This window comes from Capsicum annuum, chromosome 10 (genome assembly GCF_002878395.1).
Source record: "Capsicum annuum cultivar UCD-10X-F1 chromosome 10, UCD10Xv1.1, whole genome shotgun sequence".
In the NCBI taxonomy this organism is placed as follows: Eukaryota; Viridiplantae; Streptophyta; class Magnoliopsida; order Solanales; family Solanaceae; genus Capsicum; species Capsicum annuum.
The window spans coordinates 131,705,977-131,722,292 of NC_061120.1; the positions used below are offsets into that span (position 1 = coordinate 131,705,977).

The window sequence follows — 16,316 nt, forward strand, 5'->3', positions numbered from 1 at the left end:
CATAATTATAGATTTCTAATTTTTCATTAAATTGATCTATCTCGTTTAGTAATTTTTGTTCTTTATTATTTTTTTCTTTTTATTTCTGTCTTTTTTTCATACAGGTCTTTTAGCATTTGCAGTTCTTTTTCTAGTTCAGCAATCTTATATTTTTAGTTTCTTCTACTTTTCATATCTTTTCTATAGTTTATTGTTTTATCTTATGTATTTCTTTTTTTTTGTCTATTTGTTCGTTTTCTCTTTCGATTCTTATCATAGCTGTCAAATTATCTTCTAATTTTAATTCTTCTTTTCCTAACATTAAATATAAATGTTCACCTATTTTCTTATATTTTCTTCCTAAATTAGAGAATACTATTTTTATTTTTAATCTTTTGTGATTTTCATATGTTTTTTCGTCTATTATAAATTCTTCTTTTTTCATTTTATTTATTTGATAGTGTATAGATAATGTTGATATATGTATTCTAGACTATCTATTAAAGATTCTAAATGTGATATTTCTTCCTTTTGTGTATTTATTGATTTTTGACATACTCCTACAATCATATTATATTGTAGTCTTTCCCTTCTTATTTTTAATTCTTTTCGTTTTTCATATATTACTTATTTTAATTCTAAATTATTCATCTGTAAATAAATACTTGGTAAATAAATTCCAAGTCAAACTTAAATAACTCATAAATTACTATACATACCATCTTTACATGAGTGGTAGCTCAACTGGTAAAGGCCTGAAGACAAAGTCCTTCAGGTCACCAGTTCGAGTCCCACCAGGGCCACTGACGCTTTGAAAATCGATCGCGCATCCAGGGTCCCGTGGAACTAGCCGAAGCTCCACCTTGAAACAGCGGGGGCCAGTGGGTACAGCTAGTCGGGTTCGTAAAGCGATACCCGGAAATCACGGATAAAAAAAAGTGTCTTAAAAAATATAACATTAAACATAAGTATTATCTTTCTAAAAATATGGTTCGTTGGTTTTGCAAAATGCACTGAGATGCTCTATATGAAATGAGTAGTTTAGTAAGGCCTGAAATATCTTTTTTAAGCTGATTAAATTTGCCTCTTCTCTTCCAATCCAAAACCATATATTCATTTCTTTCCTTAAACTTCATATAATTCAATAGAATCAAATTTGATGGGAAATGTGGCAAATTTGGTGTTCCCGGAGAAAATTAGTAGCTTGTTGGAAATGTGGCAATTACAGGAGGTTAAAAAGAGCTTAAAGCCGATATGGAAAACTATTCACAATTGCATAATGTGGACCTTATGACTAGAATAGAACAAGGCATGCTTTGATAGGAGGAAGTTGCAGATTTCTAGAGTGAAAAATAAATGGATTAAAAATCTTTACTTTTGGTGTCATAGCAGTATTTTCAGATATGCTGGATAAGTATTTGGACTTTTTGTACTTGCTGGGAGATAATGTGTAGTATTGGATTATAGAGTTTGCTGCTAAGTCATGTGCCTTTTGTTATACCATCTTGGTACTCTTTAATTAAAATCCTTATTTATAAAGAAAAATAGAATCAAAATTAAACCAGAAGCCCAATATATCTCCTTTTCAACAATAATGTACTCGATGTAATCCCACAAGTGGGGTATGGGGAGGGTGGTGTCTATGCAGCCTTACCTGTACCTATTGAAGGTCCTTACCCATACCTATTGAAGGTTGAGAGGCAAATCTCTCCAATTTATATTTCAATTCCTTGAATAAATTTTAGTATTTAATTGAAGAAGGTTCACAAGAAACCGAAGATGTCTATTAAGATGTGCCTGAGTGGCTCCAAAGAAGGCTTACTTCGCCGTATATCGTCTTTGATCTTGTCCTTGTCTTGATTATGGAAGCAACCTATGCAATAGACTCTATTTTTGGAGATGGAAAATCTGCGGAGGAGGGCACTATAACAGTACTATTTGAACTCCAGGTGTGAAGCTTCCTATTGGGGAAGTGCTCTCAGTGCAAATTGGTATTGCTTCGGACGATTACAATTGACTTGACACTTTTGTTTGCTGTTATACGGGGACATGCACCTATTCCATTTTGGAGTCTGATGTCATTCTACTATGGATTTTTCCTTTTTGTTGTTCTCTGGACAGTTGGATCGAACTAATGAAATGGAAATTTGAAGGACCTGCTCTGATTCAACTAACACAGAAAACAACCAAGAAAGAAATTTGAACATATTTTTTCTCTGATTTTTGAATAGTTAATCCATCAGGTAGCTGTTTTTCGGACTAATATTAGTTGCACTATAAGTATGTTATCAGGATTCATTGGCAACTGAAATAAAAAGAATAATTAAAAAAGAACATGCTAATGTATGAATAAGCAAGTCCTTCCAGTTTGAGTTTTATCTGGAAAAAAGACGAACATCAATAACATAAGACCAAAGGATAAATTTTTAAGCTATTGTGAATTACTTATGTAACTACTTCCTCCATTCCCTTATAAGTGCTCTTTTCGGGTTGTGATTTTGTTTCAAGTTATGTTTAAGTCTTCAAGAATATTTTAATCATAATGTTCCTAATATGTCCTTGAGTTTAAATATAGTAATCAACATCAACTTGAAAAGAGAGAAAAATTAATGAGGGACAAGTTGGTAAAGTGATCTTTAATTTTTGGATGTGTTCAATCCAAAAAGAGCACCTATTTAGGGATAGAAGGAGAGTAGCTTAAACTAATCCATTTGGAAGAAAAAGCTAAAAGACCAACAACGACTAAGCTTGTACTGTATGAAGGATATGTTTAAAATAGCACGTACCTTCTCAATGTTTGTAGGTAAAACAACTCGATTTATGGCTTTTGGGCTCCAGATCTTTATGTCAGATTCCACTCCACTGCTAGCAAGCACTGCAGTATGAGGATGAGAATCAACACATAGAATGCCTTTATCTGCTTCCATAACACAAACAAGCTCCCCATTCTTTTTATTCCATATATAAATTTGACCATAATCAGACCCACTCGCGATATAAGCATACCTGGGCCCAAAAAAGGCAACACCTCGTATTTCTTCACCAAATCTGTGTCCTATCACCTATGTAGACTTGTGGAACAAAGTCTGTGCCATTATCAGTGTTCGTTTTCTCTCCAAAACTGTCATACAATACTGGTGAAACAGGGGTTGGATCCAGTCCCTGCCCCATATCTTTGTGAAAAGAAATATAATATCCTCATAGTATGAAACACGTAGCTCGCCGTGGTCGGAGAAAGCCAAACCAGTTATTCCCACATCCTTGATACCAACTAAATGTTGGGGGGAGAAATAGTCTAGAGGCTGTCCAAAATCAGAAGATCCATCCCACCTACATCTGCGGATATCAAAGATTCTTGCAAATTCATTTACTCCAACCGCAACAAAGAAGTAGGGATTTGCCTTGTAATTTCTTGGCCAAAAAGGTTGGCAAGTAAAACTTTGTAGCTGTTTCTGTTCTCAGATCTATCTGTAAGAACACACTGAATCAGAGCATCAGCCATATAAAAGATAAGATAAAAGGGAGAAGCCATTGGAAATCTCAAAATGTAAAAAGGATGAGCGAGATTGGGGGGATGGTTAAGGCAGCTAATTACTCACTAACGATACAACATCCCATACATCATTGTGTAAATTCAACCTAGATTAATTGGGAAAAGAAGCGATGAATAACTTCAAAGGTTGATAAAATAGGCAAAAGAGATCATTTTTCCTTTTGCCTGTGATATTTTTTTTTGGGTCTGCGATTTTTCATCACTTCATAAATACTATCAAATGGTTTCTTAAAAATTTGCCATTTCAAAGAGGTGTGATCTACTAGGATCATCAAAACTGTCGTTTACCATGCATAGCATAACATGAAACTGGAACCAAGTTTACGAGTTAAGCTTAACTCACATGCTGAACTAATCCATCATCCCCACATGTATATAAGATATTGGGGTTTCCCGGTTCAATTGCCAATTTGAGAGCTAGTCCCTGATGATTTGCTAGTATTACCATTTGCAACTTCTAAGAATGGAAATGCATTCTTTCTTAGTGGGTGTTGTGACAGACTGAACTTAATTTGCTATTTAATTTATTCACAACTATGTAAAAGAATCTAAGTCTAAAGAGGAAAAATATATCCCTTCTTTTAGGAAGATGAAGGAGAGACAATGATATAGAAGAGGAAGAATCAGACAGTTTGTAGGAAGGAGATTATCGACATGGAACATAGTCAAGAAGGAAAAGCACAACTCTCAAGTAGTTACCTGTCCATCAGCAGAACAAGTAACAATACTTCGACTGTCAGTTGAAAAACATAGTCATCGTAACCTGAATGAAATGGAAGTAGAGTTCTCCCAGTTTCCTAGTCCCGGAGAATGACCTACATCTCATTAGAGTTTGATATGAGAATGTCACCATCAACACTAAAACTAACTGCATTCACCCAGCCTCTGTGTTTCTTCAGTTTCCTGAAGACATCAAGACGTAGCACCAAGTCCTGATAGAAGAACACTGTAATTATATGGAGACTCCAGGATTAAAATTTTTAACTTCGAAGTATAAGCTTGATCAACAAATTAACATGTATAACTTGGACAACACAATGAACTGTTTCGATCTGTTCAGTATCTTGAAAGAATATAAAGAAGTGTAATCAACTGGCAACACCATGGTATTTTTTTTGCACTAAGATTATGCATGTTATTCATACTTTCCTTTAAAATTCCATATCTAATATTGAAATCACATATCAAAAAGAACAATGTAAATTGTGAGAAATATATAAGAAAATTATTATTGAATTGTGTGTCTATTTAATTACATTGACACCCTATTTATAGACACTACTTTACAATCTTTTTTCAAGTAGAATTCTATATAGTATTCTTATTCCTACTCATATTCTAACTCTCCCTCTAACTAGTGCATACAAGTCATATGTACCTAGATTGTTTCAAATGTAATTAAGACGAGGATTGGTGAGGGACTTATTGAAGATATCAGCAAGTTGATCACTTAACTTCACAAATTTTATAACAATATCTGTAGGAGTATATGATTGTCACATTCAATCTCTATGTGCTTAATCCTCTCATGAAACACTTGATTTGATGTGATATGAAGGGTTCCTTGATTATCACACAAGTTTCATCTTACCGGTTTTGCTGGTTTTTAGCTTTGAAATTGGAGAAATAATAGAGAAAGAGTTGGAGAAAAATAAAATACGGCAATAGTATTGTCAAAGGGAATTATTTTATTATTAACTTAAAACATATATTTATAGCTAAATTTCTAACTACACTCCAATTTAAATTGGGATAACTAATTTCTATTCAAATAATAAAGGGATAACTAATTTCTAAGTCACATAGGAATCTAATAATTAAAAACAACTAAAAATATCTATTCCTACTTTATTTCTAAGACATATTTTTAACACTCCTCCTTGGATCAGAAATTATCTCGGCTTCAGCTGAATTTGACCTCTTGAATAAATCTGCCAATTCGCCTTTGTTCTTGCATGACTTACGTGCATCTTTTGTTGGATTAAATAAGAAACTTTTGCCTCTCATATCAATTTGTAAAATCTCAAGATTAGTGGAATCAAAGATTCGACAATAGTTATCTCCAAACAATAGTTTAAATCCTTCTTCCATTAGTTGACCAATGCTTAACAAACTTTTATCAATATCGGACACGTAAAGAACATTTGAAATTATTTTTGTACCTGAAATTATTTTGATTGCAACATTCTTTTTTCCTTCTGTAGGAATATAGTCAGCATTCCCAATTTTGATTTTCTTATTTTCCAAAGGTAAAAACTCTTTAAAAAGAGTTTTGTCATACGACATGTGGTTTGTACAACCACTATCATCATTCAAAAATCAGATTTCTTGGTTAAAGAATATGTTGCCACAAATAAGTGATCTTCTTATTCTTCTTTGGCGACTTGGGCATCTGCTTCATATTTTTGAGATTTGATTTTACAAATCACGGCTTCATGGTGAAGTTGATTACAAATCTTGCATTGTGCATCTGGTGTCTTCCAATATTTAAATGGAGGATGATCTATTTTGCCACAGTAATGGCAAGGTGGGTAATTTTTTCTTAAATTATTACCCTTGCTTTGAGTTTTGTGGTTGGCTGCCAAAGCTATTTCAACCATACCATCCTGCCTCAAAAGCCTCCTTTGCTCTTGCGCCTGCAACGTATTTAACAATTCTGCCAAGGTAATCTTGGACAGGTCTTTTGTGTTTTCCAAGGTAGTTATTGATACTTTGTATCTTTCAGGCACTATAATAAGAATTTTTTCAACAATTCTCGAATCTTTAAATTTTGTGCCAAGCAATCTTACCTTGTTAACAATGCCAAGAAGACGATCTAAGTACTCTTTGACGATCTCAAATTCCTTCATCTTTTGCAATTCGAATTCCCTAATTAGATTCAACACTTCCATGCCTCGTATTTTTTTATCTCCTATATATTCTTCCTTTAGATAATCTCAAATTTCTTTTGCTGATTTAAAGGCCATAATTCTCATGAAAATTGTTAGAGAAACACTAGCAAACAAAGTCACTTTTGCTTTTCCTTTTATGATTTTCTTTTGGCTTTTGATCTGGGCCATCGTCAGATTATCGGGCAGCGGAACAACATCATAATCCTCCTCCACAGCATCCCAAAGATCTAAAGCCTCAAGATAAGTCTCCATTCTTACTGCCCAAAGTTGGTAATTCTTAATATCAAAAATAGGAGGATCTATTTGGGAAAAGTTGTTTTCAGAATTCATCTCTCATAGATCCCTCAAGAAACTGGCACTTGATACCAATTGTTGGTTTTTAGCTTTGAAATTGGAGAAATAACATAGAAAGAGTTAGAGAAAAATAAAATACGGCAATAGTATTGTCAAAGAAAATTATTTTATTAATAACTAAAAACATATATCTATAGCTAAATTTTTAACTATACTCCGATTTAAATTGGGATAACCAATTATTATTCAAATAATAAAGGGACAACTAATTCCTAAGTCACATAGGATTCTAATAATTAAAAACTACTAAAAATATTTATTCCTACTTTATTTCTGAGACATATTTTCAACAGATTCTCCAAATTTTAGTTCTCTCAGCAACTGTTTGGTTAAAAGTAGACCACAAGTTGCTACAACCATTTCTCAATATTCTGCTTCCGTACTAAATCGAGCAACCACACTTTGTTTCTTACTCTTTTAGGACACCAAATTACCTTTGACTAAAAAACAATATTCTGATGTAGAACGTCTATCAAACGGTGATACTTCCCAATCTACATTTATATATCCAATGATATACTCATGGCCTCGATCCTTAAAGAGTAGTCCTTTACCTAAAGATGACTTTTTATATCGCAGAATACGAACAACTACATCCCAATGACTATTATAGGGGGATGTCATAAACTGAATTACAACAATCACAGGAAAGGATATGTCAGGTTTAGTCACTTTGAGATAATTCAACTTTCCAACCTACCGCCTACCCCTTCCAGTATCTCTGATTGACTTCCCTATCCTTGCAGAAGTTTATCATTCAAATCCATAGAAGTGTTAATTGGTCTACATCCCACTATTGCTGTCTTTACAAGAATGTCTAAGGCATACTTGCATTGATAAATCACAATACCTGAACTGGACTGAGAAACCCCAAAATCTAGAATATGTTTCAGTCTGTCAAGATCTGTAGTTTGGAAATGCTGAAAGAGATATTTCTTCAAATTAGTGATACAACTTTGATCATTACCAGTGATAACTATATCGTCAACATAAACCACTAAATAAATACATATATTTGGTTTAGAATGAACACTGAGTGATCAGCTCTACAAGAGATCAAGCCAAACTCATGAATTATTGTGCTATACTTCCCAAACCAAACTCAAGGGGGCTCTTTCAGACTATAGAGTGACTTTCGGAATCGACATATAAGGCTACTAGACTTACCCTGAGCAATAAAATAGATAGTTACTCCATATAGAATTCTTCCTAAAGATCACGCATTCTTAATGTCCAACTAATAAAGAGCCAATGACGAAGATAATCATAGATAGAAAAAGATTGACATAAGCTATTTTAGCTGGGGGTCTATTGAAAACATCCTTTCTACTTCTCCCAGACCCCACTATGTGGGAATACACTAGTTTGTTTGTTGTTGTTATTGATCGAAAGTGTCACTATAATCAAGCCCAAATATCTATGTAAACCCTTTGGCAACAATGTGAACCTTAAGCTAATCAACTTGCACATCTAGAAAAACTTTGACTGCATAAACCCATCAACAACCAACAGTAGATTTACCTGCAGGAAGGGAAACAGGATCCTAAGTACCACTTGTACGTAAAGAAGACATCTCATCAATCATATCTTGCTTCTTTCTTGAATGAGAAAGTACTTTACCTACAGTCTTAGGAATGAAAATAAAGGAAAAAGATGATACAAAAGCATAATGGGGTGATGATAGACGATGATAACTCAAGAAAGTATTAATATGCGTTAGCATTACGAGTGGGTCTTATACCTTTTCAAAATTAAAATAATTGGCTAGGAAGAGGTAAGTCCGCAGTAGGGGAAGCTTCAGGTGCATGACATAAATCATCTGAGACTAATGTTGGACATGGATTTCGATGATAAGTTAGAAGTCATGGCACTACAGTTTGAGATGTAGAAGTAATTGTAGGGTCCACAAAGGATGGTGTGACTAATATTGGAGCTATAGGTAAGACCTCAGAGATATCAAAATGATAAAATGATTTATAGTAACGTTAAGATTCTAAGAATATGACATCAGTGAACATAAAGTAGTGATCAAGATCAGGTGAATAGTATGATACACTTTTTGAAATCGAGAGTAATAACAAAAGACAAATTTGAGAGCACGAGGGGCTTATTTAGCTTTTCTTGGGGCTAAGTTATAAACAAAACATGTGCTCCCAAGAACACGAGAGAGATAGAGTAGAGATGTGACTGAGAAAATACTATGGGATGAAGAAGCTGATTATGAATCAAAGATGATGACATTATATTAATGAGATAGCAATATGCGAGGACTACATCACCTAAAAACACAATAGAACATAGGATATAATGAGAAAAGTGTGAGCAGTTTCAATGAGATATCTACATTTTCTTTTTACTAAACCGTTCTACTGAGGGGTGTATGGACATGATGTCTTGTGAATAATTCCTTAGTGAGTCATAAACTCCTAAAACTGGGAAGATAAATATTATAAGGAATTATCACTATAAAAAGTATGAATAGAAATACCAAATTGATGTTGTATTTCAACACAAAAACTTTTGAATATAGATAATAACTTAAAACAATCTTTCATTATGAAACCCAAGTACATCATGAAAAATCATCAATGAAACTAAGTGAGTAATGAAATCCTAAGGGTGAACTGACTCTACAAGGACCACAAATATCAGAATGAACTAATAATAAATAGACTCTGACTGACTCTCAATACTACATAAAAATACAGCACGAGTGTGTTTCCTAAGTTGGCACGACTCACAATTTAATGTGGATAAATAGACAAATTAGGAACCCTCTTCTGTAGCTTGGATAGACTTGTATGTCCCAAACATTTATGAATAAGATTTAAAGGGTCTGTAATAGATTATGTTGTAAAGGAATTTTAACTGGTAAGATGGTAAAGGCCTTGTGATTCATATCCTATGCCAATCGTATGTCTTGTACTGCGGTCCTGATTATAAAAGAATCATAAAAAAAGTTATACTATAATAAAGGGCACGTGTCAAACAAATAACAGATGCAAGATTAAAGGGAAACCAGGGACACAAAGAATAGAGTCTAGAGTTATAGAAGATAAAGGTTTGGCTTGTCTAACTCATTGTTTTGATCGGATCCCATTGGCTAAAGTAATAGCAGAAAGAGATTGTGAATTCAGCAGACCGGAGTGATTTGTTACCAAAAATATGATTAGAAATACATAACTCCACAACCCATGATTCAAAGGTTGGAGGTTGTGCAGTTGAGGCTATTTGTAGAGATATATGCTTACTTGCTCGATACTGAAGATACCAATTATATTCCTTGTTAGAAAAATCTACCCATTCATTATATGTAATGTTAGACTGAGCAACGTGAGCATCTTTAGGTTTTTGACCATGCAAAAAATAGCATATTCCATGAATACGTCCAAGTCTATTATAATAACTATACTTAGGTTAAGAATAGCATACATCAGGAGTATGTCCAAGCCTTTTACATTAACAACACCTAGGTTGAGTCTTTCAAATGGACCTCCCCCTCATTGATTCTTTATGGACTATGACGTTTGATTTTCTTATTTCCTAAAGGTTCATATTTAATCATAGGACTAAACTTATCAAAAATGGTCAATCATAAAAAAATTGGCCAGTCGCTAGAAAATTGGATTTGATTACCAAAAAATGTTCAGAATTAAGAAATATCTAAAATGGAAAGCCTTGAATGGAGAGGCAACCTCACTGGAAAAAGAAATATTATTAGAAACTACCTAGAAAAATCTACATGCACTAACGCATGATGTGCGTACAAATTTGAGACTGTCGGTAATGTCTAATGGTTGGATTACCAGAACTAAGAGTGGATCATTGTGGTTTTTTTGCCTCAGTGTTTCTCACCTCATGGTACTTTTGGTGTTTGTACAAAACTTATAAAATAGACGAGGACGCAAATTAGCTTTGAAATTCACCGAAAATTAATGAACAGTGGCTTTCTGATGAGTTTTCTTCCCTGTAAGTTTCTTATGAAACCTGTTCTGATACCATGTAAACATATTAGAAAAATCTTAATGAATTATGTGCCTACATAATTTCATTTAGACCCTATTTATAGATATTACTTTACAATCACTTTTTAAGGAAATAAAAAATACATACCCTACTCATATTCTAACATAAATAATAGTACAAAATGAAATACAAAATACATTAACATCCTTTTAATAGGGAAAAATACACAAAAATAAAATATATCATGAGTATAAAAAAATTAACTACTAGTAGAAACCAACGTATTTAGTACAATTCAACAAATTCAATGATGAAAGAGCGGTAAATTTTCCATCTAAATATGTCAACTTTTAGCAAAGAACAGTTGTATGTCCACCTATTTAAACCTAAAACCTCATGGTTCTCAATCCACTTCATCTTTTTTTTTTCTAATATGTAAGAAGTAGGCACAATATAGAGGAATAACGAACCTTAACCCATTTCTTTGACCACTTGACCTGTAGTTTTGACACTAGATCAATATGGATAGGGTACTCTATAAGCCGAAGAATCATCAGAAATTAGAAGAGAAAGGTTTGAATATTAAGTAATTCAAAATTTTCTCTATAAATGGTAAACATTCTAGAATTTCTATACAAGTTTCAAGCATTTGAAAAATAAAGAACAAAGGAAAAAACAAGAATCAAGGCATTCTAAACCAATATTACTTATTCGTGGTGACTATTAACGTGCATATGATGGATTAATCAACTTTATTTCAGGCTCATAAATCAATATATATAAGTCCATGCCCTTGAATTAGGATTGTAATTCTTCAAGCTCCAGAACAAGCAATCAAGTCATTGTGTCAACATTTAAAGAGGAGAATCATATGTGTTTTTTTAGCTTAAGAAATTCTACAGCTGGTAACACTCGAATTGAAAACTAAATACTACTCCCTCTAGGACAATATAAATGAATGTTTCCACCTTTCTAAATCCAAAAGGAATGAAATTTTCAAAGTTCAAGAATGTTAAGAATTTTCTTCCAAAATTACCCTTTAGTTAATATCTTTAAATATCTTTCTCAAGGGTTGTGCTACACCCAAACAATCTAGTCATATTGGACTAGAGGGAGTACAATTATGCACTATTTTCCTTTCAAATAATTTTGGGAACCAATTTTGTTTCACACATATCATTCCATCCGAAAACACTATTTATAGGAGATCAACTAAGAGGCCTAAAAAGTGTTCCATCAAACCCAGTTTATTACATTGTTGACCAAAAGTAGTACTATACTCGCATGAAAAAAAGAAGCACTATGAAAACTTTTTAAAATATTTAAACTATTTAAAGTATTTGAATTTCGAACAATGTTATTCTCTTCGTCCATCTTTGACTTGAAATACCTCTTGAGAAATAATAAATAAAAGGATAATTTTATTATATCTCACATATTAATTATAAGCTATATGAATATTGATAAGTAAATAGGATTGATTTCCCAAATTGGCCTAGTAAACTTGGATTACTATTATTGATATAGTAGACAAATAGAGATGATTGGAGAGAGTACATATCTCTTGAACAATATTTTCAACTAATACATAATTATTTTCCACCATAGGAAGGATATAGATTTTTAAACACAGAAAGAGGGATAAAAAAGTCAGGATGTAAGTGAGGAACATGAGAGCCAGTGATAGAGTAAGCAAAGTTTTTGATAGGTATATCCCTGATTTCCCATTTTCATATATTAACAACAGCCGAATCCAGGCCCGTTCAGGACCTTTTACTTATACTCAGCTTAAAGCCATATAGAATGAACTGCTTTGATTTTTCTTTATCTACTCTGCTGCATATTTAAGAGTCAAAATAGGTAGAGGAGTATTTGAGGCATATGATTTGATGAGTGAACTTAAGTTACTCGTTTCTTCTCTGAATCCTTGATAAGTTTTCATTAATTTCATGATTAATTTCTCAATTATTTTCCAAAATTTCATGACTATTAGTGGGTTGATATTAGCTCAATTTAAGCTCAAAATTTACCCATTCTTAAGGAAAAATGTTCCTTAAGCGTAGAGGGACGCGGGGTCCACTTAAGATTTTTATATAATTTTGAACCCAAAGCATAAAAATTCAATATTGATATCATTGTTCTCGTATTGATGAGTAAATAATGTTTTTGATTGTGTGGCATCATGTGGAAACTTCTCAGAAAAGAAAATTACCAATTTAGTTAATTTCACGAGGCTTTCTTCGGCATCTACGTAGGCTAGGTTTACCTTCTTGTTAGATTGATCTTAATCATAGTCTATTTATGATAATATTCTAGATATGGGTTGAAAATTAGATCTTATAGGCATGATTAGCATAATTTAGATTATTTAGCTTACTAAGGAACCTTAAACTAGGCGTTATTAACTTAGTTACTCATGCTTAGGATAGAATTGCTATATTAGGAATAAATGAGGTTTAATTAATATATGTTAATGCAATTAGATACTTTAGCCAAGTTTGGATAGAATTTACCTTAGAATGGATTTTTGGGGATTAGAAGTGGGTCCTCCGATCCACCTTAGGCCAAGATCATTAAAGTTCCTTATAGACTTTATAGGCATATTTTATCCCTTAAATCATATATTTAGGAGCTTGAAGTGGTCGGTTGCATGATTCTTGTGTGAGATTGGTACTTGCAAGTTGATGTTAGTTCCGGTTCAAGTTCGATGATATATGATTTTGAGTTTCAATTTGAGTCTGCAATGGATGATATGAGTTTTTGTTTAAGTTCAGCAAATTATCATGATGTTGATATTGAGTTTCAACTCGAGTATGGCTTTGATTCTACACCAAAAAGGTACAGAAGTGTAGTATGAGAACTAAAGCAACATGTACTCATAGGTATTTGTAACACTCCACATTTTTGGGCTAAAATTTAAACCATCGTTCCTACATGTATAAATTATAATCTTATTATTTTTATATTAATATAAGTATCATGATCATTAAAATAGAGTGAAGAGTGATTTTGAGGTGAATAATGTTCATAGGAAACTCTTTGAACAAAGTTGAGTTAAGAGCTTTTGATTCGACCAAATTTTGATATTCGATCCTACAAGGGTCAACTTTGAATGTGTATAAATTATGGAATATGTAGAATTTTGGAGATTAACATCCACAAAATTATAGATAAATATGTCCTCTTTCCAACACATATGATTTTGCCTTAATCCAATACCCGAGCAAAAAGATATGAGCATTTTTGTAAAGAACCAGCCAGGGTTTGCAATTTCAGCATGGCACGGACCTTATGCTCTGTGATAAGTAGCGTGGAACGAACCTTATGCTTAGTGATAAGTAGTGTGGCATAGAACTTATGCTCCAAAATAAGAAGCATGGCACGGACCTTGTTCAGAAATGCTAAACCCGTGTTTCTCTTTAGTTTTTCAAGGGTATATAATTCATTTAAGTCCTAAACTATCCTATGAATAATATAAACACAATTTTATCATTCCATAACCCTAAATACATCAAATACATGATCCCTTTTTCTCTTAAGTCCTCAATAACACCAAGCAAGGGTTTCTTCCAAGAATTTACCTCCCAAGTCTCCTAATCCAAGTTTTCCTTTAAGAAGTCATGAAAATCAAGTATGTGGGTATTTAATAAGGATCTCATTTCATCCTCGTGCCTAAAATTATGCTTTTTATTCATGAATTTCATAAATTTCACAAAATTTAGTTCTATGAAAAAGCATAAATTCCATGATTCCTTCATGTAATTCTTGAATTCAACCATGAATAAGTGTTCCTCATAATTTCAAGTATTCTTCCATACCCTAATCATGATAAATTTTTTTATTGATAAAATTTTTGGGTTTTTAAGTTTAATTCATGAAATTTCCTATTATGTCATTACTTTAAAATCATCATATTTAATTGTATTTTTAAATTTGGTGGGTTATGAACACCTGATACCTAGATGATCATGCATGCTATAGCTTTCATGATTTCAAGTTATACATACCATGTTTGTACAATGAAATTTACAAAATTTTCATAATGAGCACTCACCAATATTATCTCATGCTAAATACATCAGTTAACATGTTCATGATTACTTCAGATTATGCATGAACTATTATTTTTAGAACTCCATATTTAAGCATATCAGTTATCAATGAATGCACTAGTTTATGCTTTTATGTCAGTTCAGTTGGGAGTAGAACTTAGCACCGAGTAAACCTTGGGATCAAGGATCACCCGCCAGTACAGGACTGAGACCTTTAGTAAAAGTTCCTAAGTTCTAGAAATACGTATCAATGATATGCCTTGGAAACATGGCACATTCGATACCTAAAGCAAAGAAAATATGCTTGGACTTAGATCATTTTAATAGGTATAATGTGTTTGTTGCATGATTGCATGAAAATTAGGTAGAAAATTGTTGAGCTGACAATTTGAAGAAAAATCTCAGTAACAAGTTAAAGTACTATTCAGGCTATGAGCCATTAAGACACTATACGACTTGTAGCCCAAACTCATAAGGATGGAAGTGGCTAAAGCTTTATTGGAGAAGCTAAGTATCAGAATACTACGAGTCGTAAGGAATGACTATGACTCATAATGAGCAATCGTAATGAGACCAGTTTGCAAGGTCCTAAATTTTGATGCACAAGTGATAACGAGTGAAGACCATGAGTCATAAGGATTGACTATGAATCGTGATAAGGAATCATATTGACAATTGAAACTTATATCCCTGAATATGAAAGGTCACTGGAATGCCTACGAGTAGTAGCATACGAATCGTAAAGAGTTTTTTTGAGTTATAATGATTGCCGACTTAATTTTTATATTCCATTTTTATTAGGATTTTTTATTATTTTGAGATACTATAAATACCTTAGGGTTGTTCCTTTATTAGGTTACACATTTTTACATTACTTTTGATTCTTTTACATACTTTTCTTATTGAGATTTTATTCTTAGGATTTTGGGTTCATATTTAATTGAAGACTCCGGATTTTATTCTTTCATTATTGTGCAATTAATTACATGCTTTCATTATTGACTATCATGGATTGTTGTATAACCATGAATGGATAAATTGCTTGACTAGGGTTATGGGAACCCTGATAGATTAGCTACGTAGGGGAACTGGAAAATTTACCTATTCTACAGGGATTGTGTGTATTACAATCTTCTTTGTAATAATTGTACCCAAGATATTGTAGAAGCTTGGGAACTACCTGTATTCGAGAACTCCTCACAAGGGAGTTTGAGATTTGGTAAAAGAGGTTAATCAACTCGAAACTCAAAAGGTGAGGGTTGTACTGAGGTTATAGACAAGGGATAACAAGGTGATACCATGAAACTCACAAGGTAAAGGGCGAGATCTATCAACACATTCACAAGACGGTTAATAGTACATAACTTGTAAACTTTGCATGCAGAGCAGTATTTTAGGTGGATTGAACACATAATCTTACGTATTTGTGAAGCTAGGGGGAACTTAGTCCTAGTGTTTGTCTTCCATTGCTTGCAAACTCAAGTATTCAAGTGTTCTACTTGTTACTGTTAGCTTTCAAAT

At 32.9% G+C, this 16,316-nt stretch overlaps 1 pseudogene; it reads right to left on the reverse strand.

Moving 5' to 3' along the window:
- Nucleotides 1-2,606: 2,606 nt before the first annotated feature.
- LOC107844420 lies at nt 2,607-5,818 on the reverse strand (annotated as a pseudogene).
- Nucleotides 5,819-16,316: the final 10,498 nt, after the last annotated feature.